Source organism: Muscardinus avellanarius, assembly GCF_963383645.1.
Source record: "Muscardinus avellanarius genome assembly, chromosome: 8".
Lineage (NCBI taxonomy): Eukaryota > Metazoa > Chordata > Mammalia > Rodentia > Gliridae > Muscardinus > Muscardinus avellanarius.
In genome coordinates this window covers 80,352,412-80,377,846 of record NC_137794.1, presented here as the reverse complement: position 1 = coordinate 80,377,846, position 25,435 = coordinate 80,352,412, and the positions used below count along the sequence as shown (strand labels likewise).

The following is a 25,435-nucleotide window of genomic DNA, read 5'->3' as shown; positions in this document are numbered from 1 at the left end:
TTTCACTTATTTTCTTTAGAGCCCTAGCTTTTGCTTCTTCCTTTTTTTTTTTCCCTATTTACTCACTTTTGGTATTTGCCAACATGCTGTGTGTGTGTGTGTGTGTGTGTGTGTGTGTGTGTGTGTGTGTTTCCTTTTGGCTTCAGCGTTTGTTTCCTTTAGTGATGGTCAAGTCTGCTGCTCAGACTTATGGCTGTAATTGCTCGTTGATGCAGAGTTCTTTCCCAGTTTTTAGGATTTTCAACTGTGTCGTTATCTAAGATATGACCTACTTTTACATTCCACTGCCTGCTGTGTTCCATTTTGAGCACATAGGTACACTCAACACTACACTTTTTGATATTCCCTTCTTCTACCTATAACTGAAATGAATCACTTGTAAGAAGTATGCTTTCCAAAATTGGATGAGACATTATTGTTATGTTGTTTACACTTTATTTCCTACCCAGTTTGCAAGAGTTTGCAGATTTGGACAAGAGGTGAATGGAGAGCTCCTAATAGCAGGGTTGGAAAGTGGAAGCAAGAAGAAAACTTCTATTTGTTCCCAAAGCCTGTACCTATCACTAGGGATATAGAGAACACCCTTCTGGATAGTGCATTTATTTTTGGTAGTGAAAGTTGAACATGGGGGCATTCTGCCTCCAAGAAACACTCCAGACCATTTTTTAAAATTTATTATTTATTTATTTATTTATTTATTTATTTATTTATTTATTTATTTATTTATTGGTGGTACTGGGGTTCCTGGAAGCCCTTCTACCTTAGGGCTACACTCCCAGACCTATTTTATATTTTTATTTGGAAACAGGGTCTCTTAAAGCCAGCACGGCTAGCTTCTAACCTGCGCGATCCTCCTGCCTCCGCCTCCCAAACGCGGGGATTACAAGCGTGCGCCACCACGCCCGGCGACCATTTTGTTTTTTAAATTTGAAACAGTCTCCTAAATTTCTGAGGGTGGCCTCCAACCTGAGATCCTCCTGTTTCAGGCTCCCAGGTATTAGGATTACAGGCATGTGACAGCATGTTTGGCTTGGATAGTATGTTTTTGATCTGGTAAAATGTGATGTATTCATTTCCTGTCTAAAATATCTAGTACATTATTTGAAATACAGTAAGTATTGCCGGGCATGGTGGTGCACGCTTGTAATCCCCGCGCTTGGGAGGCAGAGACAGGAGGATCGCGTAGGTTCGAAGCCAGCCATGCGCGCTGGCTTAGGAGACCCTGTTTCCAAATAAAAATGTAAAAATAGGTCTGGAAGTGTAGCCCAGGGGTAGAAGCGCTTCCAGGAACCCAAGTACCAAAAATAAATAAATAAATAAATAAATAAATAAATAAATAAATAAATAAATAAATAAATTTTTAAAAAATACAATAAGTACTGAACAAATGCACATTTCCATCTCCTCTTTTTTCTGGTGGGCAGGCTTACTCCGACTCTGGCAGCACCGTTGACTACGTTAGGAGGGGTACTTCTAAATGTTTCTTGAATTCTGATATTAGTTTCATGTTAGTCTTCATTGCCAGTGCCATTTTTCATTTTTAACTAGATAGTAATCAGTAGAGACTTTCATCCTTTTAATGCCAAATCAAAGATGCATACTTGAGATGCATTGCTCTGGTATTGCCAGAAAAGGTGGATCAGTGAGTACTGAGGTTGAAAAAGCAAGGCTATTTTGTAGGTTATATTGACAATCCTAACCAGAAATGTTGAAGACTTGAACATCAGTAAGAGGAGATTATAGTGGAGGAAAAGAGACAAGAGACATTTGGAAAATAAATCACCATGCTTAGTAATTATGTCTAATGTCTGGGGGAGATTGATGAATAAAAGCAAGAAGCCTACAATGACTAACAGATTACAACTTGCAGCATTTTATTTTCTTTTTTTTATAGTAGACATATGGAGTCTGCATTTGGAGATATTCAGGACGTAATTCCAACTATGGACCTGTAGCTTAGGAAATCAGTTAAGATAGGAGACATGGATTGTGGCGTTACTAGTATTAGTGAATTGATGTTCTGTGTGTGAAGGCACAGATGCCAGGGAAAGGCAAGACTGTAAGCAGGAAGAGCTGTCAGAAAATGGCACTGAGTCTGGAAGGAAGTGTGTATGGACTTCTCCAGACCATTCAAGCTGTTGGCAGGAAGGATCTCTTTTCAGGAAGCTTGCTGTGAATGCATAGTCAAGAACAAGGCAGGCAGGTCATTAGGAGGAAGTTATCTGTTGGTAATGTGACAGTTGAGACAGAGCACTGAGACGAGAAAAAGCTGTGGATCTTTGAAATGGATAACTGAGCAAATGAAAAGAAAGGACAATGATCAGGGGCAAGAGAATCATCAGGCCAGCGAAGACCTGAAGCTGCAAGTTTGTAAGGTTAGCAATTTTCATAATAAAGAGGCTCATCCTTGTTCTTGAATGTAAAAAACAAAAATATTTTTCTCTCAGTTGAAATAAGTTTGAAGATTTTATAAATAGGCACTGCAGAAAGATCAGGGACTGTGAACTGGCAAAAACATAATGAAATTCTTGGGCCACGAAAGTAATGAAAAGCCAATAAAACAATGGCCGGGGCACAGGTGGTCTACATCCTAGGAGAGAAAAGATGGGTAAAGGAATCCAGGACCTTAATTTGGTTGAAGAGTGGACATTTTAGCTTTTGTAAAATAAGTTTAAAAATAGGTAGTATGTGATGAAAACTTAATGCTTGTATTTAGATTTTAGTTATTAATTATCTACCATCTTGGGCTACTCCTGATATTAAGCACAGATTATATATGAATGAACATAAAGTAGTTTTACTGTCTGAAGTAATGTACAATACAATCTAAAGCATGACTTTTCTAGTTTGTCCAGAAGTCTGAGATCACTTGTATAGATCTGATGCAGGGTTTTTAGTGGCAGGGTGCCTATGGCCTGATATCCCAATGTAATAATTATCTTGTGTGCAACAGAGAAAGCTAGCCTAAGGACCAACCCCAACAGTAAATATATCAGATGACTGTCAGATGTTCTTTCGATGATTATAGGATGGGTCTTCAAAACCTAGATTATCCTTCTGTCCTGGCCATGCTGTTAAAGTTTTCCTTGAGTTCATTTTATAAAAAATGCAAATCTCATGATGGCAATGAATTCACAAGATGAGATTGACATAGCAGTGTCTTTGAGTAGGCAGAACTGAGTGACTAAATCAAGGTAGATGTATGACTGGAGAATGGGGATTATAGTGGTTATAGAAAAAAACACAAGGTATTATTATTATTATTATTAATTTTTAATCCAGCCTGTTTTTTTTTTAATTTCTGGTGCTTTACAATTTAATAAAATGATTGATAAATGTTTATTCATTCATTTATTTATTTTTGCAGTTTATTTTTGGGAACCCAGGGGCATTCTCCCTCCAACCTATACCTTAGCCCTATTTTTTTTATTCTTTTTATTTTGAAACAGGGTCTTACTGAGTTGCAAAGGGCCTCACTCAGTAGTAGCTGAGGCTGTCCTCAAACCGCAATCCTCCTTTCTTAGCCTCCCAATTTCTGGAATTACAAACATGTGCCACTATGCCAGGCTGACAAGAACAAATTTAAGTACTTCACTTTCAACTTTGCAAAAAAAGAGTAATAATTATATATTTACTCTACATATATATATGTAAGTATAATCTTTATAATATGTCTTTTATTCTGATAGGTCAAATCACTTAATAAATATGGCAAGTTTAACTGACAGCACACATTTTTTGGGGGGTGGAAATATATGTTTGCTTCTGTGATGGTCTGTTTCCAAAGATAAATGCCCACTTTAGCTTCCTTTAGGGCAAGGAGTCTGTGCTACTCTTTTATTTTTACACTGCACTGAGCATACTACTTTAAATATAGTAGACAATCAATTACTTTCATTGCATAAATAGCAGAGAGTGAAAACTATACACTAAAAAGAAAACATTTTAAAGTGTCATAAATCCTAGGAAAGAAACTCCATTGATAGAAATAAGAACCAGTATCTTATTTGGAAACCCTAAAAAATACTCTAGCCATGAGTTTCAAATGTATAGCTGTTGAAGTGAACAATGTCCCTTTTCTGCAACACTGAATCAAGAAAATATATAAATCTGGTTAGTTTGGCACAGTAGGGAGATGGCTTGATTCATAAAGTAGACTGGTTTAGGTGGTCACACCATTTTCATTTGTCTTTGAAAGCTTTAAGTCCTTTTGTCCCTGCTTGAGCAGTCTTTTCCCAATAATGCCTTTGCTTATGAGTAGGAGGACTTGTTAGACCACAGACTTCCAGGCTCAATTTTTGTATATCCTGATGGAAATTCTCAGATTTCTCTACTGAATGTAAACATCTGTGTGAAGTGTTTAAACGGAGACTTAATGTTGGCAAAGATTTGCTAACGTGAGTAGGATGGTGCCTTTGTATGGATTGAGTTGTTCAGAAAAATCAAAGTGATGGAGCATTTACCTAAACCTGGTGTACGTTAGCATGCCTGTCTCAGTCACCTGCATGGTCACTTCTTCTGTCTCCTCCCAGAGTGGATTCTGAATTTACTGACCTCTTTTCTTCTTTTCCTGATATTAGCTTGAGTCTCTGCATCTTGTTTCTCCTCTGATACTTACATCTAATATCTCCATCTGCTGCTCTCAAGCTATGATGTGACTGCTCCAATCTAATATAATGCTGGTAGCATTTATAAAGAGGAATTAAAAAAAGATTCTAAGGAACCCTGTAAAAAAAAGCCATGTAGACATAGTTCATGTTTTCTACATTAACTTATTAATAAAAATCTTGCAGCTCTGGCCTGGATAAATAAATTGTTGTAGATGTGATAAGTGAAAAGCAATATACCACCATAATTTAATTATAAATTATTACCATTTGAGACCTACAACTGCACTGAATATCCTGAAGACATTAATAAAAACTAAGTGTAAATTGGAGTAGAGATCAGGGATAACTAATGTGAAACAAAGTCAAAGGTGACAATTCATAGGATTTCTAAAGCCAAGTTCTATCAACTAAGGAAATTTAATTTAGGCCAGAGTAAATGCTGTCAATGTATCTTTAGCTATGATAACATTTTTATTTATTTATTTATTTATTTATTTTTTCTTTTTAAAATTTCTTTTATTGATTTTGATAGAATTTATTTTTAGTAGGTATATATAGGCTTTTTGAAAGAAAAGTCACAGAAAGCCAACATTTATGATGCCTAAAATATAATAGACAAACATCTCAAGAAGCATATGTGTAGATTCCCTCACTAGTTCTTCCAAGTGCGTGAACACGTTAGTGCCTGAACATAATTAATAGAGATGAGTGTGTTAAAGGTTGTTCTTTTATAATCAAGCTATTGTTAACTATTTTTAAATTCTTGTGGAGATTTTGCTATAGCTGAAAGCTATCACATTAGTCTGCCACAGTTTGAAAAATGCAGGCAGAAGACACAGACTCCTGTTTCAGAGACAAAAAAAATTATTATTAGCAATAGCACTAGCACTTCTTCCTCCTGGTTTCCCATGTTTCCGTTTCTAAAAGACAGTGCAAATAAGATTTAAGTAATGCCTGTGTATTGAATAGTATATGAGATGGGAGGAGTCTTGAGATTAGGAAACCTGTATCTTTTATCATGAAGATAACCATTCCTGCCATTTACTAGGAAGATAGACAATTTTTACTATATGGAACAGTCAGCAAACTTGATCTTTCCTTTGGGAGGAACTGTTGTCTCTATTTTTAAAATATCTTAAAAACATCATCTGAGAAAAATAGAAGAAACTCACTCGTGATTGTCTTCCAATAATATCCAATTTTTTTCTACATTATTTTGGCTTCTTACAGATTTTCCCATGAGTAGGCAACTTGACTGGTCAGTCGAGTAAATCTGATCATCAGAAGCTGGGACCAAATCTGTTCAATTTGTCTCATAAAGCATTTAATTAAGTTTATTATCAACAGGACTTCAGACAGTAGAACGAGGCCAACCTGGAAGGTGGAGTTAGGTTGTTTGCCATCTCTATTTAGCTAGTAAACTACTTACTACTATCCATCTGTTTTGTGTTTTGGAAAAATTTTTTGACATCTTCTCTCTGGTTTTAATTTATCTTCTTTTCTTTTTGCGCTTTTATTCCTGTGATGTGTGTGTGTGTGTGTGTGTGTGTGTGTGTGTGTGTATGATTTCAGAAAAGAGCAAAGATACACTTATATATTCTATCACTTATAACTGGAAGCTACATTTTTTTTTCTATTTTGACCTGTATTTATGAGTTAATAGACAATAAAGAAATTACTTAACTTTTCACTAGCAGTATGCTGACAAAAGTTTAAAAACTGCTTTTCCATAAAGTAAAATATAAGAACTGATTCCATAAATGGAAACTCCTGATTTTTAGCATTGCCTAATTTTTATGATATAACCATTCTAACATTCAATAGCAAGCTGTCAATGTGATATCATGGAACATGAAGTAGAGAAGAGATGAATTGTTAAGAGACAATGTGACCTATCTCTAGCACACCACAGAACACATGTGTCTAATACAAGGAACAATTAAAACAACAATCACAAAAAATGCATCTTTTATTGATATCCTACACTCAGATATTTGAGCAGTGACGGCTACTCTGTCAGAACAGTAGTGCTAGGGTGGCTTCACGAGGGACTAGAGCATTTAAGATAATCTGACATTTGTCACATGGTGTGCAGTTCTACCTAAAAGTCTCTACTGAGTAATAAATATCCAATCAAATATTCCTTCAACCAGAACATTCAAAAAATAAAATAAAAATAAAAGTGCTTCTAGCAGCCTTTCCCCATCTCTTCATAGCCAACATAGCACTGTCATAAACATTTCACAACATGCCATCTCCCACTCTGGCTTCTGATCTGCTCATGAACTCATTTGTTTCATTCCATGTCTGTACCTTCACTTTTGTTTCTTGCATCTTCTCTCTAATAATATTCCTCGGATAGTGACTGGTAATCCATGTGATTATAATAGCTCTTGCTCCTTAGTTTGAACCTGCTGTCCAGTGCTCTGCAAAACAAATCTGATCTAGCCAGACTCCTGGATTCTGTCTCATGCCTAAAAACTGGTCCATAGGGTTGATGTTCACACTGTTTTCACTAGTTTTTATGAAAAGGAGCCAAACTTTGCTCAAAGCATGGATATCCTCGGTTAGATACCCAAGGGATAGCCACTGAGCTTTGATTTGATTTGTATCTTCTGGTTTGACAGTGTAGTCACAAATATCAAATTATAATATTCACTTGGGAGGTGCATTTTGAAAACTATTTCAATAAAGATTCAGACCAGGAATTTGAAACCTATTTCTGAATAAATCACTTATATGTACTAGAAAATATGAATATATTATTTTCATAAGAAATACAGTATTACCCAAGTACTTCAAATATTACTTGGACTGTAGAAATTAGAAAAGTGTGTGACAGACATAACTTTTCCTGGATGACATGGGCATTTATAAGAGGAAAAATACTTAAAAATATAGGAACTTGAAAATAATTGCTTCTCCTTATAATAGTTTGTGGTATTATATCAGGAAAACATAATCTGAGGACTGACATGAAGGCCAATGTTAGTAATTGCATAAGAATTCTCAATCTGCATGTGTCTAGACATGTATAGCTGTCTCTCCATACAGTTTTAATATTCTGTTCTACTCACCATTATTTTAAAATATTTTAAAGGTTTCACATATTTATTACTGAAACAACCAAGCCCAGTACTATGTATCTTTTGTAGCTGGAGATCAGATTCATTTTCAGCCTGATGCAACAAGGTTATCATGACCTTGACACAGCACAAATATGTGTGCCATCTCATGTCTAATTCTTTACAGACTCAGCTTGGTTCTCCTCCAATGTCTCCTATTGGAGTTGTACCTGATTTTTTACCAGTTTTCATCTGAATCCCTGGGGAATGGGACGCTTTTGTTTTTGTTTCTTGGCCAGGAATCGCTTGATCCTGAAAGTCTTGTGTGAAGACATGGTGAGGAAGCAAATCAGGAGCTTGAACCACGATGGTGTAAAAAAGGTGAAGAGGTTAAGTTTTTGATATTTTAGTTTTCCTATATTTTGCATTTTCATAGGTTGTGAACAAAAGCAAATTATGCATAAACATATAAAAGCTTACTCATTTTGTTTTTCTTTATTTAATTCACCTGGCTTGTAATATTTTGGAAGAAAATACGGCCTTAACTATATTTCTTGTAGATTCTAGATTATTTCATTCTCCTTTCCAAATGCAGGAGGATATACTGTAGTTGGAAATACTACCTCTGCATTTGGCACTGTGAGAATTTCTGTGGAAAACTGGCAAGTTGGAAATTCATAGAATTTCAGAGTGTATTACAGTCTTAGAGATTAAAAATAAACATTTGTTTTGAAGAAAAAAGAAAACTGAACACCTTAGGGGTCAAAATAACACAGTCAGTGTCATACAATAAGTTAAGGGCAAAGCTAGGGTCTCAATTCACATCTCCCGATAACAAATTCAACAATTTTTTCACTATAACCTGCTGTTATTATATTAGCTTGATATTGAAAAATGAATTAGAGTTGCAGAATTCAAAACTGAAAACCAAACTACTTAAAAGACAAGATAATATTCTGAGGGAATGCAAAGCAAATTTGTGCTGAATTGCTTGAGGAAATTGAACTCATAACCAGTATATTAGACAGGTCATCAGGTTAAAATGTGAGTCACAGATCTTAAGAAACTGAGGGTATTTTGTGAGAAACAGCATTTGAAGTTATAAGAATCAGATAAAGATAATCGAATCTCATACCACAGCATATAAATTGATTGCCCCAGGGATCCAGCGCCTCCTTTTTTTCTCCCTCCCTCTCCCTTATGAAGTAATTTCTTGGCCCTCAGAACTGTTTTCACGATTTATTCAAAATGTTGCTGCCAGAGTCCCATCCCATTTGGCACAAAGAAAGGAACAAAGCCCCCAACAACTCTGCTCCTCTACAAGGGATTTGACTCCCACTGTCTCTTCCTTTCTTGGCTTGGGGTAATGACAGATTGCAGAATCAGCTGTTGCACAGAAGTCTTGATAACAACTTAGAAAGATGATCATTGCTTTCTTGCTCTGTCAGGTTTCTTTTTCTCTCTCTTGTCTGTCTGTCCTTCCTTTCTTTTCTTCTTTCTCTCCTTCCTTTCCTTTGCTTTCCTTTGCTTTGCATTCCTTTCCTTTCCTTTCCTTTCCTTTCCTTTCCTTTCTTTTCTTTCCTCTAGAAAGTTTGTTATTTATACTGCCAGGGCTTGAAAAAAGAGTCTTAGCTTCATCTTCACAGATGTCTAGTTCTCTCTGGCAGGAGGGCAGCTACTTACCCTCTGGAGCTGACTGATTACCTCCATAGGTCTGCTCAGATCACAGGGTGCCAGTGCATTTCAGTCACTTGAGGACTTCCCTCAGCCACTCTTTCATCCTTGAATCTGATCTAAATATAAGAATCAGCTTTTGACTATCTTATAAGTAAACTATCTATATATGTGAGAAATCAAGTTCAAGGGAGCATGCTTTCTGTAGTAGGAAGAGAACATATGTACTTTGAATCAGAAGTTTAGGGTCTGAGTGGAGGCTCAGCTGCTTACCAGCCTAGTTGCTCTGAGCAAGGCACTTCTCAGCTTCCATGTTATCATCTATAAAGTGAAAACAATAGTTCCCTGTCGACTGTATAGCAATCTGTGAGAATCAAATGGAAAAACTGAAGACTTTTCTGTAAACTGTAGAATGCTATATAAATGGGGTTTTCATTATTACTATCCAAAGAATATGGGATTAAGGAATAGTTGCATCCTAAGCCGGGCGTGGTGGCGCACGCTTGTAATCCCCATGCTTGGGAGGCAGAGACAGGAGGATCGCGCAAGTTCGAAGTCAGCCGTGCACGCTGGCTTAGGAGACCCTATTTCCAAATAAAAATGTAAAAATAGGTCTGGGAGTGTAGCTCGGAGGTAGAAGGGCTTCCAGGAACCCCAGTACCACCAAAAAAAAAAAAAAAAAAAAAAAAAGAATAGTTGCATCCTAAACTGGTGAAAAATTTCAACCTCAGTTTGCCTCCAAATCATCATTGCAGCATCACCATTTGTCTCAACTCTGTGATGTTGTCTGTGAAGATAGTATTATAACTGCTTTTTTAAAAAAAATCAAGCATGGGTCCTAGTCAACTGTGATAATGTTGGATTGTGGGAAGTACAGTTGTGGTGCTACTAACTGAAATAGGATTTCCAGAATTAAAAGAAGCCACCCAAGTAGGAGAAATAGGGGAGAGAATAGGGTGGGAAGTGGAGTAGTGCTAAATGAGTGATATGTATCTGTAGACCACTACCATCTTTTTTTTTTGTGGGTCTGGGGATGGAACCCAGGGGCATTCGACCTCCGAGCTACACCCCCTACCTTATTTTTTACTCTTTATTTTGAAACCGGGTCTCACTGAGTTGCAGAGGGCCTAAGTAGCTGAGGCTGTCTGCGAACCACGATCCTCCTGTCTCAGCTTCCCGATGTATACCACTACCATCTTGTACTCCATCAAGATGTATGATTACAATGCATCAACAAATAAAAAAAAGAAGAACCCCAAGAAGAAAGCATTGTTTTTCAAGTTGGACTTCTGTTTTCTGTTATTAACTTAAAGTTCTGTAGACTGCCTTAAACTAAAGTGGAAGAATGTTAGGACTCATGAACCCTGGGGTCCAGTGTTGCCTCTGATTAGCCCTGCATAACAAGAATGGCAATAACGACAGTTTGGGAATATTTATAGTGATGAAGATGATAGCAGTAAGAACAATAACTTTCTTAAGCAACTCTCTGGACTAGAAAGTATGACAAATGCCTATTTACATGAAATGATTAATCTTCTCAACAACTATGTGCTATAATTATCCACTTATAGATAAAATGGCAAAGGAGACCTAGAAATTATAGTTAATTAACAGCTAAGATATTGTCTCGAGAATCTTATTCCTAAGCAAATGCATTTGCTGAATTCTCTATTGCCTCATAATTTTGTGCTTTGGTTATTTAATAGGAAAAATGCGAGGATTGTTGTAGATTCTTATCAAGGGCTCTTTAAAGCTTATCATTTTATAGATTTATTTGTTAAAAACTTTTTGTAAAGTATAGAATTTATAAAGCTGCACTTTGGATGTCCTATGCCTCTGGAATAGGAGAGGAAATCACATTGACTAAATTCCCCAACAAGGCAATGTTCAGTTGCCTTCTGGATAATTCTTTTTTAATGCCTAAATTCTGTAGTTACTTTTTAGAGAACACGCAACTATTCTGATAGAGAATATTTATTAGATCTGTTCTTTTTGTTTGTCTGTTGAGTTTTAGGGGTTGAATCCAGGGGCATTATAACTCTGAGCTATAGCCCTAACCCTTTTTACTTTTTGTTTTTGAAACAGGGTCTTGCTAGGTTGCTGATGTAGGCCTCAAACCTGTGATCCTCCTGCCTGTTTCAGTCTCCCAGGTACTGGAAGTCTAGGCATAAAGGAGGCTCTTGTAAAGGAGTGCAAGAATGGGACATTCAGGAGTTCTGAAGGTTGAGGAAGGTGGAGAAGAGCAGTACTGTTCATAGTAGTCTAAAAGTTCATTTATTTATTTATTTTTTTTTTATTTATTTGTTTATTTATTTATTTATTTATTTATTTATTTATTGTGGTACTGGGGGTGAAACCCAGAGGCTTTCAACCTCCAGACTATACTCCCAGACCTATTTTATATTTTATTTGGAAACAGGGTCTCACTTAGTTGCTGAGAGCCTCACTAAGTAGCTGAGGCTGGCTTCGAACCTGTGCGATCCTCCTGTCTCAGCCTCCCAAGCGCGGGGATTACAAGCGTGCGCCACCACGCCCAGCCTAAAAGTTCATTTAAAAACCCTACTTAAAGCTGGGTATGGTGGCTCATGCTTGTAATCCCAGTAATTGAGAGGCTGAGACAGGAGGATAATAAGTTTGAAGCCGACCTCAGCAAATTAGTAAGATCCTGATTCCAAATAAAAAAATAAAATAGATCTCTAAGTAACCCCAAGATAAAATACTCCTGGGTTATTTTACCTTGGTTAGCTGACTAATGAAGTACTCACATAGAGATGGAAATATTGTTAGAGCTGGAAGCAAATTTAGAGAACTACTCCCATAGCTTCCTTCTGCAGGTAGGAAAATATTTGAAAAAATTATCATAGGGAATGATCTGAGACTTTGGAGTAAGATATATCCACATATAAATGTCTATAATGCTATTTACTACTATTTTTCTTTTGTACAATTATGAACTTTTGTAATTCTTAAAAAAATGGAAACAGTTTAAGTGAATATTTCTTATCTGAAATGCTTAAAATCAGAAGTGTTTCAGATTTCAGATTTTTAAGATTTTGGAATTAAAAAATATACTATAATATATTATAGTATCTTGAAAAATGGTACTCAGCCTAAACACAAATTTCTTTGTTTTATATATAAGCCTTATATACATAGCCTCAAGGTGATTCTAATAAAATGTTTAAATTAATTTTGTGTATTTTACTGCGATCCATCACACAAGGTCAGGTGTAGAACTTTCCAATTGTGGCATCATGGAAATACTCAAAAAGTTTCATATTTTTGAATACTTCAAATTTCAGATTTTAAAATTAGATTTCTGTACTATTTCACTCAGATAGATGTTAAGTAGTTAGAGTTATGCAAGTGTCTAAAATACATTCAGTAAAAATTAGTTCTTTGTCACTTAAAAATCTGACTCTTCGACACCGGGTGTGGGGCACACGCTTGTAATCCCCGCACTTGGGAGGCGGAGACAGGAGAGTCACGTTGGTTCGAAACCAGCCGCGCTGGCTTAAGAGACCCTGTTTCCAAATAAAAATATAAAAATAGGTCTGGGAGTGTAGCCCAGAGTTAGAAGGGCTTCCAGGAACCCCAGTACAAAAAAAAAAAAAAAATCTGACTCTTGGTGAAAGAGTCCCAATCCATCTCACTGATCTTTCTAGGGTCCTCTACTTTCCAGTCAGCAATGGTTAAGATCACTCCACTAAGGAGAATTGCAATGTCTGTTTTTATTTAGTTTTTCTTCCTCAAATGTCTCCTTGCACTTCTGGGTGCCACTCTGGGAAAAGAAAATATCGTCATTATGTAGTAGAAAAGAGAGAAAGAATTAGAGAACTTTTACATCCTAAAAAAAATAAAATTCCAGGATCCCATTCTTTCAGTCATTCCCTCTTGGGAACTTCTTTGTTTAATTTTGTGTTTTCCTTGATTCCTTCTCTTTGTCTAAGATTATAAAATGAATTTCCATTAAAGCCTTTATAGATTCACTCAAAAGCTTTATTAGTTAAGATTTAAACACTTTTTTATAAGTTTGCCATTTGTTATTCCAATATCTTTAAAAATTCACTCTAAAGCGTTATTTTATTAATTATTAAATTAAAAAAATTATCTTTTCATCTATTGTTTATGCCCAACTAAATTCTTTATTCCTTATATTGTTTTTATGGCTACAAAAACCCAGAGAGAGACCTCTTTTAGATGTCTACACAATAGATATTTAATAAATACATTCACTTTGATCTCTAAAGGTTCCTGACTTCGCTACCAGACCACTAATCCATCAGAGTAGCATTTTTGGGGGGATGAGGAAATATTAAGAAACCACCATAGTGATTTATATTAAAATTATGTTTGTTGAATGAGTGAAATTTTACCTGTCTTTGTAGTTGAGAGTTTTCTGTGCGTAATACACTCAAAAGAAAAATTCACTCTTCTCTTTAATTATTATTATCATTACTAGTTATCTGGCTGAACAATACTGTTAAAATTCAAAACAGGCATATTTTAAAAATACAGCATTTATTTTTCTATAGAAAATCAGTGGTGGAATTTATACAAGAACTTGAATAAGTTGACTCAGCAATGCCGAGTATTTTTGCTTCTTGTCCAATGATTTTTATTTTAATATGAGAAATATTATTTGACATTTCAGTGTCTCTTCAGTTCTTAGTTATTAGATCTTTTCTGAGAACAAGGTGTGGTTTTTTTTGTTTTCTCTGAAAATGTAAGAAACATGGATTAGCTAAGTAAAATTAGTGTTATTCCACTGTGATGAACCCCAAGACTGACAAACAAAAATTTCATTTGGCCATCTTTTGTGACCTTAAATAATCTTTCTGAGCTGTCATGTTCCTTTTACATTTTTAATTTATCTCTACTTGGCTTGAACCTATTCATATGACACAATTATACATGACAAGCCAAGAACAAACAATATCAAATACATACTAACTAATGTTTCTTAGTCTTTTTGTATTCAACTATCTTAGAAAAAAATATGAGATTTTAAATTCTTTTTTCATATAACCAAATCACTTTAAATATATGAAATAAACCAAATTTAAATAAAGTAGATCATTAAATTATATATTTTTAAAATACTTTTCTATATTTCTCACTGATCTGTAGATTTGTCCAGCTCTACTGCCTGATTCATATTTCTTAAATTCTTATTCAATGAGAAGATCACCATGAGCTACGTCATGGAGTATGAAGATTATATCTGCCATCAAGCAATGAAGGGATTCTTAGCCATGTCTCCTACAAGGGGGTTTTCAAAAAGTCTCATTTAAACTTTTTAATTATTCAGCTAGTTGTTTCTACTTTCAGAGATTCTAATTACTATATCTGGATATTTGTAATGGAGCTAAGATCTCTCTCATATATATAATTTTATATATATAATTTTTCTCCCAAGACTCTGAGGATGATTCTTATGATTGGTCAAGGTTACAAATTGTAATTTTTAGAGTATTACCATCACATTTATTCTGGACTATTTTTTCTTGTAAGATTTTTGTAGTGCATTTGCCTTTTGCTTAGGCATATCATGATTTCAATGTGTTAGACATAGAAAACTATAAAAAAAAATTATTCATTCAATAAGTTATTTGCACATCAAAGCACTGTAGTAGGCACCCAGAGTTTAAAATTGTGGCTACTCTAGCCTGCTGCCCAACTCCATGGTTTTTTTACTGGCCCCAGTTGTCTGTTGAGGCTTAGAACTTCTTAAATGATAATTAACACAAAGAAATTTTAATTCTTCAATTTACCAAGGATTATTAAGCATCTGTTTAAGAAAAGGGCTATATCAGATTCATCAAGTCATGTGACCACGGACCTTTTCCATTTAAGGTCTTAACCATATCATAATGATAGCAGAAATCTCTATGAGTTAGAGGAAGAAAAGGCAACAGTGCTGAGGAGTATAATTTAAGCCTAACAATGATAAAAATGTCACAAGATTTTAAAGAAGGACAGTTCACAGCCAAATTAGATAATCAAGAAAGTGCATAAAGACCTTTAGGCAAGCAATACATAATGGCTATAAATTTGCTAGTTATAGATGACAAGGGATAGCATTCTAGAAAAAAAAAAGAACTTAAACTTTCTGAAACTGGAAAAAAAAAAAGGGCGTATTTGACAAACTTTACATAGTCCAGCTTGGTTTCAAGGCATGACACAGGAAGAGCATACAGTGAGTGAGGTGTTGGAAATATAATGATATCACCAAACATAATACATGGCTGTCCAGACGATAAAATGCTCAGCAACTGAGAGAACATGACCTGGAGGATGTTGAACGTCTTCAACATATCAGAGTCTGGTGGCCTGTACTTAAAGTATTTATTTATTTGCTAGAGATGGAGTTCAGAAATGGCAATAAAGGGTAGAGAAAATATCTACCTCATCCCTGTTAGTGAAAGAAGAAGCTATCAGTTGAGGAGGGCCATGTAAGGTAGGCTGGATCTGATGGTGAAGGGACCAGTAACAAAAAGGTTGAGAGTACTGGATTGATTGAGAAAATAAGCCATGAGGCCATAGTATGGATTTGGCACATTCCTCCAAGTGACATAAAACCATTGGAGAATTTTGAGCAGAACATCTTTCTATGGCTCCTTTTGAGGGTACAAAGTAGAAGAGAGAGTTTTAGAAAGTTTTCACAATAATCCGAGAGAGAGAGACAACATTGTTCAGACAAGGTGGTGTGTATGTGTATGGTGATAACTGTTAAAATATGGAAATATTTAGAAGGTAGAGACAAAACAATTTTCCAAAGGACTTGATGTGGGATATACAGAAAAGACTTCAGTGTGACTTCAAAGTTAGTAAAAAGCAAGAAACTAGTAAGATGAAGTTTTTATTTACTTAGAGAAGCAGGACTTATAGGACAACCAAGAATTTATTCTGGATGCTTATTTAGTTTAAGTTCATTCAGATATCTACATGGCAATGCTTAGAACACTACTGGATGTATAAGTCTGTAGAAAAATATTTCAGGAGTCTAGGACAGTGGAGCACACCTCTAATCCCAGTACTTAGGAGGCTGAGACAAAAAGATAGCAGGTTCGGAGCCAGCCAGAGCAATTTAGTAAGCTCTTGTCTCAAGAACAAAAAAGAAAGAAAGTAATTCAGGAAAGAAGAATGGGTAGGAATATAAATATATTCATCGTCTGTATATACATATTAAAAGATGAAAATATGAGCATTTTTCTCTCTTTTTAATGCTCTTTTTCAGAAACAATCCTCCTCCTCCTCTTCCTCCTCCTCCTCCTCCTCATCCTTCTTCTTCTTCTTCTTCTTCTTCTTCTTCTTCTTCTTCTTCTTCTTCTTCTTCTTCTTCTTCTTCTTCTTCTTCTTCTTCTTCTTCTTCTTTTTTTTTTTGTGGTACTAGGGATTGAACCTGTGGCATTATACCTCCAAGCAACATCCACCGGCCTAATTTAATTGCTGTTTCAAAAAAGGTTCTCACTAGGTTTCTGAGAGTCTTGCTACATTGCAGGGGCTGTCCTCAAACCTGTGATTCTACTGTCTCAATCTTCCAAATACTTTGAATTACAAGGCATGCGCCACCACACCTGGCCAGAAACAATACTCCATTAAAAAATGTTGATCCTACCAAATCCCCTTTATCAACACTTGATTTCAGACTGAGTGAAATTGAGGGATAAGATAAGAACTTATTTCTTCCCCCACTTTTTCAGTATTGTGATAAATTCAACAAAAAGTAGCTCAATTTTACTAGAAAGGTTAAGTATGCCTTCCAAATAAGGGAAAAATACACTCTTTTATTAAGATTGATTTGTTGGTGGCACAGATCTATATGAATGAATTGAGGTATGTATTTGGGAGTTTATAGCATACTGATAACAATCAAAACCAGGAAACACCAATGAAATTTCTAAATATAACAAAGAAGAGGGCCAATGAAATATCTGGGAATACTCAGATATCAAGTAGGAAACTGAAATAATTGTTAAGGAATATTTCAGAGAACAGAAAGAGAACCGTGTCCAGAAACCCAATAACGAAAGTATCTCAAGAGCCAGTTTTTCATTTTGTTTTTTGTTGTTGTTGTTTTTGTTCAAATAAAATCAAAATCCCCACTTCAATTATAGGTTGTTATTTTTTGTAGAAAAATAAACACAAATCAAGCAAAAGTATCCCTGATCATTTATTATTTTTGCCCTTACCTATCTAATCAATGATATGAACTAAGGACATTTCCTTGTACGTTTAAAAATTTTTCCTTGAATTTGGACACATCATTTACTTAGTTTGAAATAGCTGTCTTACTTTTCATATACCAATGTCCAATGTTGTTAAACTACAAAGAAGAGATATTTGTGTGTCTATGTGCATGTGTATTTAAATGTTTATGAGAGGGAATATCTATACGGGTATGTCCCTGTGTGTTCCTTAGGTTAAAGGAGAGTTTGAGTCAATGAAATGCTTCATGAATTCTGTGTAGGACTACATAAGAGAGCTCTGAGAATCTAAAGAGCACAGGACCCAAACGTACTGATTAGAAGACCTAAATGTCGCCAGGAATGACCCACAAAGTGAATAATTTGCTTCCCTAGGAACATATGGAATCCACTGACTTCAGGAAATATTTTCAGAGTGCACACATATTTCTTCAAGACTTTAACATCCCAGGGGAGGAGGAGGAATAAAAACATGACAGGGAGTAATTTAAAATGGCAGGTACTGCAGTTTCTTTTCCTGTGCTGGAAACCCGATATTTGATATGAATGTAGAGGATTTTCTTATGATTGCTATAAAAAGTTGGTACTGTTCTTTCCAAAATTCTCTAAGATTTATTTTTTCCTTCTCTTTTGTGTAATTTTGTTGTTTTGGAATGGCTTAGATTGTGGGTATGCAGAAATCAAAACATTGCACATTATTTCTTATAATGTAACCACAAGAAAACGCAAACGCTGAGGCTCTGATTCACAAAAGAATATTGCCTATTAGTTACGGTATGGTTCAGTGGGAAAATGGAGCCCAAAATTAAATTATATTTCACTAGACTGTAACACAATCAAACCTTGATTTTTGTGCACCAGTTATGTTATTTCCCCTTTTAATTTTAATCTTTTCAGCATTTTTATAAGATTATAACACCTTAGGAGACTGACATGCTGGTCTTTGATAGACAGCATAGGTTCCAAGTCCTCTTTTGTCAATAATAAAATATGCAACTTTCCATAAATTATTAAATTCTTGTAGTTCCAGCCTCCTCACTTATAAAAGAAGGCTGAAACTCTCCATCTTAGTAATTATTTTTAGAATTAAATCACATAATAGAAATGAATAAATGTGCTTTGCTTATAAATGCCTAGTTTTGGTGGAGGTTGAAAGTATTAAGAATCATTGGGTACATTATGTACAAACTCTGGAAAATATAAACATTTATAGGAAGATAAGCTTATCAGGCAACATTTTGTAGAAAAAAAATTTCAAGATGACTTACATAAATGTGTCCTTCCCTTTCTGTAATTATGCTATACTGTAGAAAGAGAGTTCATCACCTTTAAAACCATCAAATTCAGCTCAGGATACTGATTTTTATGATCGTGGCTTTTAAAATGATTATTCATAATCCTAAATACATCTTAATTTGCAACCCAGTATGTTCATTCATGTATGTGTACACACATATATATATATAAACAAGTTTCTATGTGCGTATCTATAAACAAGTTTCATAACATTATATGCATATATATACATATTTTGTATGTAAAATACTCTAATCTTTTCTACTCTTGTTTGGTTTATTTTATTATTTAAAAAATTAATGGCTACAATCTCATAATTTGATTTCAAGATTCACTAATGAATGAGTAAATTCACTAGTGAAGTCATCTTATAACTAGAAAATCTTTCTGTACTTCAAATATAAAAGTATCTGTAATAGAGCCTATTTTCTCTTATGCTACTACAGAGAACATCTACATGAGCTTCAAAGTTACAAGATTTTTGACAATCATTAACTGTGGAACACTCTGTTAATGTTAAATGATAACATTATTTTTGGACGCAACTAATCATCAAAGTCTAATTTAACATCCAAATTCAAATCCAATTTAAAATTTAAGTCACATGGCCTGTGAGGACATTTACAAGACATTGTATTTGGCTTAAAAGGCAACAAGGCTCCTTCACAGGCCTGGCTTCACCAGTGTTTAACTGTGTAGGTCACACAAGATTATGCACTCAAAAAGACATTGTGCTTGCTGGGCGTGGTGGCGCACACTTGTAATCCCTACGTTTGGGAGGCTGAGACAGGAGGATCGCACGGGTTCGAAGCCAGCCTCAGCTACTTAGTGAGGCTCTCAGCAACTTAGTGAGACCCTGTTTCCAAATAAAATATAAAAAAGATCTGGGAGTATAGCCCGGAGGTAGAAAGCCTCTGGGTTCCACTCCCAATACCACACACACACACACACACACACACACACACAAAGACATTGTACTTTGTTTAATGTGCTGTTGTGATTGTCTTGAAATTCTTAATAATTTTACCTCAGACTTGTGTTTTGTAATTGAAATCTGGAATTTAGTAGAACATACACATTAACAGAGAAAGTCTGAGCAATATGAATGCTCAGAGTTTCTTGCTGTCTCATTTATACATAGACCTGTTTGATATTCCTCCCTTTGATATAGAACCACATCCAGCTGATGATGTGTGGGGGTTCAGCAAGTCTCAGCAAGTACAGGTTAGTGTATTACACTTGTCATAGAAGGAAAGGAGAGAGAGGGCAACCAAAAGTATTTTTTATTTTCTTTTTTCCTTACTCATGGCTAAGTTTAAGAGAGTGTTAGTACAATGTGTGTATCAATAAGTAAAGCAACAACAATTGAATTCGTTTTGTATAGAATTCACATTGTTCTAATAAGAACAAAATGTTATATGTGTATGAGTAACAAAATAAAGAATATGTTATTTAAATAATTCTATGAACACATTAGTTTTTCATAAATGCGCTCCCAAATGCATTTTACAATATAAGTGAACAGTAAAGTTTATGCTAAAAATTCAAAATATTTATTTTTCTTTACTCAGAATGACATTAAATAGCAAATAAAATACCATGACAATTTTAGAAACTACAAAGTAAAAGGAATAGCTTTCTATTTTAGAAATTTTAATGGCATTTTTGATGCTTTATGAGCAAGAGATTTCATATGTTCATTTTGCACTGAACCTCACAAATTATATAGTTGGCATAACCAACATAATTTATAATATATATATATTTTAATTTTAACTGGGCATGATAGTACATACTGTAATCTCAGTACTTGGGGTACTGAGAGGAGGATAGTATGTAATTGTGTGTATTTTCTATGTTTTATATATGTGAATGTGCTTATATATGTTCATATGTAAAAGTTTTTAAAGATTATATATATCTTTCCTATATTCTAAATGCTCTGTGTTTAGCCTGAAAGGCAATATATATTATATTTCCATATATAATATATCTCCAATACAACATACATTTATATAAATGTATTTATATTTCTTTTCCTTTTTTTTTCTTTCTTCTTTTTTTTTTTTTTGGTGGTACTGGGGTTCCTGGAAGCCCTTCTACCTCTGGGCTACACTCCCAGACCTATTTTTTTATATTTTATTTGGAAACAGGGTCTCTTAAGCCAGCATGGCTGGCTTCAAACCTGCACAATCCTCCTGTCTCTGCCTCCCAAGCACGAGGATAAATGTATTTATATTTCTATATGCAATACATGTTATATTTCTGAAAGGCAATATGTATATTTCTTGTTGAGATATGTATATTTATTTTTTAAAATAAGCTTGCATTATAGTGTCACATCATAATCTAAATCATGTTGATAGTGACATACATGCACACAGCACTTGGTGACCCCTTCACCTCTCCATTTACCCCCCTTCCCAATACAGAGTGCTGAGATTGACATTGGTATCTTTACATATGTATACAACATAGTCTTTGGTAGTAATTCTATTAACAATCTTCAGTCTTCCCTCTCCTCTTCTCTTAGACCACCTCCCTGGATCTATTGAAGTTTCTCCTCCATTATCTGGAGTCCCTCTGGTATCCCAGTTACTGCCTAGCTTGAGCATATTAGAGAAAATGTATGACCCTTCACTTTCTGTGACTGGCTAATCTCAGTTGACATAATGTTCTCCAGGTTCTTCCATTTAATTACAAATGACATAATTTTGTTCTTCTTTATGGTTGAATAGAATTCCATTGTATGTATATACCATAATTTTGTAATCCATTCATCTGTTGATGGACACCTAGGTTGATTCCATAATTTGGCTATGTGAATTGGGCTGCTATGAGCATGGGTACACATATATTATTGTACTTCTCTGATTTCAGCCCCTTTGGAAAGATATCTAGGAGTGGTTTAGCCAGATCATATGGCAGATCCATTAGATATGTGTGTGTGTGTGTGTGTGTGTGTGTGTGTGTGTGTGTGTGTGTGTGTGTATGAAACCCTTCTACCTCCAGGCTACACTCCCAGACCTATTTTATATTTTTATTTGGAAACAGGGTCTCTTAAACCAGCATGGCTGGCTTCGAACCTGTGCAATCCTCCTGTCTCTGCCTCACAAGCATGGGGATTACAAACCTGAGCCACTAGTGCCCAGTTTAGATATGTATATTTCAATAAGAGTCAGTTAAGAAAAAAACAGCAGGTTGTAGCCAGGTGTGGTGGCGCATATTTGTAATCTCAGCATTTGGGAGGCTGAGACAGGAGGATCACAGGTTTGTGGCCAGCCCTAGCTACTTAGTGAGGCCCTCTGAAACTCAGTGAGACCTTGTTTCAATATAAAGAATAAAAAATAGGGCTGGGGGTGTAGGTCAGAGGTAGAATGCCCCTGGGTTCAATCTCTAGTGATACACACACACACACACACACACACACACACACACACACACACAACGCAGCAGGTAGTAAAAATATATATTAATTCATCTACTAATTAATTAATTCATTCATTTATCCACTTACACAATTATTCATTGAGCTTCTACTACATTGTCCTAGAAATTAAAGATTCCCACAATGAATAAGGCAGAGTATAACTGCTCTCTGGATCTTCCTCTTTGATCAGTTGATAGGTTTTGGATTTTTAGTATTTGCCAGGCACTATTTAAGATAGGTATATAATGATCATTGATTCCAAAGAGCTATTATGTCTTTACTCTTAATGTGTTTTAAAGTATGATGTTATGACAACAATGGATTTAAAGTGGAACAAAGATAAGATGATGGTTCTTTGGGTTGTGGATGTTGGGTGATGAAGTGTTTGGAGCCAAAGCAGCCTTCTACTAAAAGGAACATGAGTGCAGTGACTTTTGTATTATTTAGAAAATCATTATCTAAAGTAGTAAAACCTTGAGCCAAGTGAGTCAAAGACAGAGGCAGTATGATCTTTCTTTGGGTTCTCATGAAAACTTCTCCAGATCTTTATATTTCTCTATGTTGAAATATAGTGTTTTTTTAAACTAACTTCTGATTTGAAAACTGAAACCCAACTACTTTTTTTGATAAAAGTTTTTGCTACTTTAAAGAACTCCGTGGCTAGAATAATCAATCAGTGTTGCTATACTTACAAAAGCAATAGTAGTTGTGCTTTACCTTACTGGGGGCTCTGTTTTTTGGATTGCTATTACTCATTATTTGCCCAAATTTTTATTTTATTACCTAACTTTCACAATGTTCTGGACTATTTCCCTTCCATTAGTTTTGTGTCTTTTAATAAAAAAATTCATGAATAAATATTTGTGTGCAAGTTATTTTCTAATATTAAACATTAACATAACAAAGAAACCCTGTCTACCTAAGCCTTTCAGAACATTCACTAGTTTAAACTTTCTTTTCATACTGTATTATGCTGAGTAACCTACAGCAGTCCAAGTAATAAAATATTTCCTTTAGTGATTTATATGAAATCATAGCTAGTTGTTCTGAACCAACAATAATTTCCCTTGTTTAAGGAACTTGATGTTGGGAGAACTTCATTTTAATGAATAGAATCATCATGCCTCATACTATTTTTTTTTTTCTTGACCATCATGTGGAGGTCTGTGTTTCATTTACTGGATGCAATGACATGTAGTTCATTACATTCCTTTTCTAGGTTCCTATTCCCAGAGTACTTCATTCTCATGTGATTCCATGTTTCCTGAATACCTTTCAGCTGTTTGTGTACGGTTTTATTTTTTCTGAAAATGAATACTCTGTGTGGATCATAATTTGCCGTATCATCTTACTTTTATATAGAAATGGATTTATCATTGTTCTCTGGTTCCATCAAGTTTGTGTGCCATTTGTTTCCTTGAGAATAAGACTCAGGTTGCTTTCAAACTTGTGTGATTTGAATGACATTTAGAAGAAGTTGCTTTGAGCCTATGGCCATAGATATTAATAGAACAATCATCAAAATTTGCTTAAAATTCCTACTTTTTTGTAATTCCTTGGGCACAAAATTCTGACATTTAAAAATTCCAGCACTACAAAACCTGTAACTATATTAATTTCAGATAGGCTCATATATAGTTCAAGGATTCTAGTTCTAACATTGAAGATTTCCTTCCTTTTTCAAGCCAAGACAACACAGTAATTTCTGGGATCTTCTCTATTATGATCTAGGCATCCCTGGCTGATTGCCTTGTGGCTGGTTCTGAGCCACTTCCAGTTTATTCTGAGAGGATGGAGATAAGACTGGCAAACCATGGCAGAACAAAATCAGAAAGAAATGTGACTGGCTTTATACTTCCACATCTTAAGATTTTGGTTCATGATGTGTAAGACAATGTCTAGTCTGGGCATAAAACCAACAGAATAAACTCTTATGCTATTCCTTTTTATGGTTTGGATTTAGAATATCCACCAGACTTCACATCACAGACAAGGAAGTAATGTGAGAGGCGAGGCTGCTGAGGAAGGTTCTGTGGGGGCATGGTCTTGGAGAATAAATATATATGCCCTTCCTTCCCTTTCTCTCTCACTCTGCTTCTCTACATCTGGCCTCAGAGAGCAGAATCCCTCCCTTCTACTTGTGCTTTCTCTCCTTCCTGCTGCCATTCCCTGAGCTCTGCAGACTTTACCTGGTCTAACATGGGCTGAAACCTCTGAAATCTCCAGAGCTGTGAGCAAATAAATCTTCTTTGCTCTAAATTGTGGTCATAGATACTTGGAGTCACAGCAGCAAGAGTACTGATTGAAACAGTCTAGTTGCCATTAATATAATGCCTTGGATTTGGTGGCTGATAAGGTGTGTCTGGAGAAGGTGGGTCTCTGGGGATGTTGCCGTAGGGGTTATATATGGTTCCTGCCCCCATTACTCTCTTGCTTTTGGTCTCCATGATGTGAGACTCAAAGCCTTGTGTTCCCTCTCTCTCTGCTTCCCACTGCCATGGCCTTACATTGGCTGAACCCTGAAACTGTGAGCTAATAAATCTTTCTCCAAGTTATGTGGTCAAGTCTTTTAGATTATAGCTGTGAAAATGTTGACAAACACAATATTTAAGAAGAGAGTGACTTTACCTTCATCCAAACATATGAGAACAAATTATCTTCCTGGAGTGAAGGATAATAAGAGAACTTTCAAGTCCCTGACATATTATGAACATTTCAATGAACAAAAGATTGTCATTATTTAGTAATATGTTTAGAACATGTTCAATGGAATCTGAGTGATAAGCATGTGATTATGCTGTTGTGGGCATTCTAAATTTTAAAACATGACTGTTTTACCAGGGAGGGAAAAAATTAAAACAAAAAGACAAAGAGTGACTTTCTAACTTAGATAACAAGAAGACATACTAGGTAAGAATAAGCCCACAAAATCTAGCTCAGATATCATATAGTTCCTTTAATATTTGTTCCTAAATTAGAAGAAATTAATTTGATCTGCTTTATCCTATGAGGTAGTGGTTAGGTTTATGACTGAATACCAGTATGAGTCTTTAGACAGGAAGTTTAAAAATGGCAAATTATGGAATCAACCCAGATGTCAATCAACAGATGAATGGGGAATATACGTACGATGGAATTCTACTCAGCATT

The 25,435-nt window shown here is 35.3% G+C and overlaps 1 pseudogene across 1 annotated transcript; it reads right to left on the bottom strand.

Annotated features, from left to right (window-relative positions):
• Positions 1–7,856: 7,856 nt before the first annotated feature.
• On the bottom strand, positions 7,857–8,010 carry LOC308266298 (large ribosomal subunit protein eL39-like; annotated as a pseudogene). The gene has a single exon. The product of its transcript is annotated as a large ribosomal subunit protein eL39-like (transcript).
• Between the last annotated feature and the right edge of the window lie 17,425 nt (positions 8,011–25,435).